Source organism: Somniosus microcephalus, unplaced genomic scaffold (assembly GCF_052327205.1).
Source record: "Somniosus microcephalus isolate GS21.2 unplaced genomic scaffold, FLI_Smic_1.0 unresolved_chr5, whole genome shotgun sequence".
In the NCBI taxonomy this organism is placed as follows: domain Eukaryota; kingdom Metazoa; phylum Chordata; class Chondrichthyes; order Squaliformes; family Somniosidae; genus Somniosus; species Somniosus microcephalus.
The window spans coordinates 34,461,787-34,463,177 of record NW_028225183.1 but is presented as its reverse complement, the minus strand read 5'-3'; positions in this window follow the sequence as shown (position 1 = coordinate 34,463,177).

The window sequence follows — 1,391 nt, the reverse complement described above, 5'->3', positions numbered from 1 at the left end:
CAAAGCAAACTAGAGACACAGAAATAAACAATGCAGGAGATCTACAGACAGCAAATGAGACAAAGTGAGACTAAAATTTTGCGGCTACATTCTCGTCTACAACTGAACAAGTTAATTAATTGAAAATGAATTTTTTAAAGTGGCTATTATATTTAGGTGTCTCAAAACACTTTACACAATGAATTACTTCTGAAGTGTGGCGATGGTTCTGTAGGAAAATGTTGAAATGAATATAGTTTCATGCTATGTGTCTGAACAGATACAAATAGTGTCTTTATCTTGATTTACGAATTTTGCATTATAGATTTAATTTTCCTTTTTGGTATCAATGCTAATGTTCGAGTGATGTGCAATTATTCGTAATGCAGTTATGTAGTCTACGAGCAAAAAATTACAATTGATTGTATAATCACGTTAAATACAGCTGAAGAACATGAGGGGACAAACAGAGACTTTTAGATAGGGCAGAGAGACAGAGAAGGAAAGAGGTAAAAAGAGAGACTGAAGAGAAAAAGAAAAGCACATACGATAAATGTACAGAAAGGACACAGAGTGTGTAAGAAAGAAATATATACTTGGATTAATATAACGCATATCACGACCACCGGACGCCCCAAAGCGCCTTACAGCCAATGACGTACGTTTTTTTGAAGTGTTTTCAGTGTTGAAATCTGGGAAATGCAGCAGCCAATTTGCACACAGCAAGCTCCCACAAACAGCAATGTGATGAGGACCAGATAATATGTTTTAAATAAAACGAGCAAACTGTTGCTTGATGGATAAATATTGGCCCCAGGACACCTGGGAGAACTCCCCTGCTCTTCTTTGAAAGAGCGCCATGGGATCTTTTACATGCACTTGAGAGGGCAGATGGGGACTCGGTTTAACATCGCATCGGAAAGATGGCACCTCTGACAGTGTAGCACTACCACAGCACAGCACTGGAGTGTCAGCCTAGACTTTGGAGCTTGAATCTCTGGAGTGGAACTTACACCTACAACCTTCTGACTCAGAGGCATACACTGTGGTACAAAGCAATGATGAAAATGAGTTACATAAGACAGACAGACCAGAGAGGGAGTGAAACGAGAGATGGAGCAAATGAGTTGCAGTAGAGAGAGAGATCAAGCAATGCACAAAGGGAGAAATGGAGAGACAGAACACACAGACAAAGGCACACAATCAGAGAGATCAATTGAGAAAAAAAGAGGAACGAGATAGAGATAAAGCTGAATGGAAAGATGGAACACAGAAAGAAAGATACGGAAGAGAAGGAAATAATGAGATAGAGAGGGAGAAATGAAAATATAAAATATCAGGGGTAGATGAAAAGGAGATGGTCTATAGAAAGTGAGAGAAAATAGTAAAAGAACGAAAGATAATGACAGAAC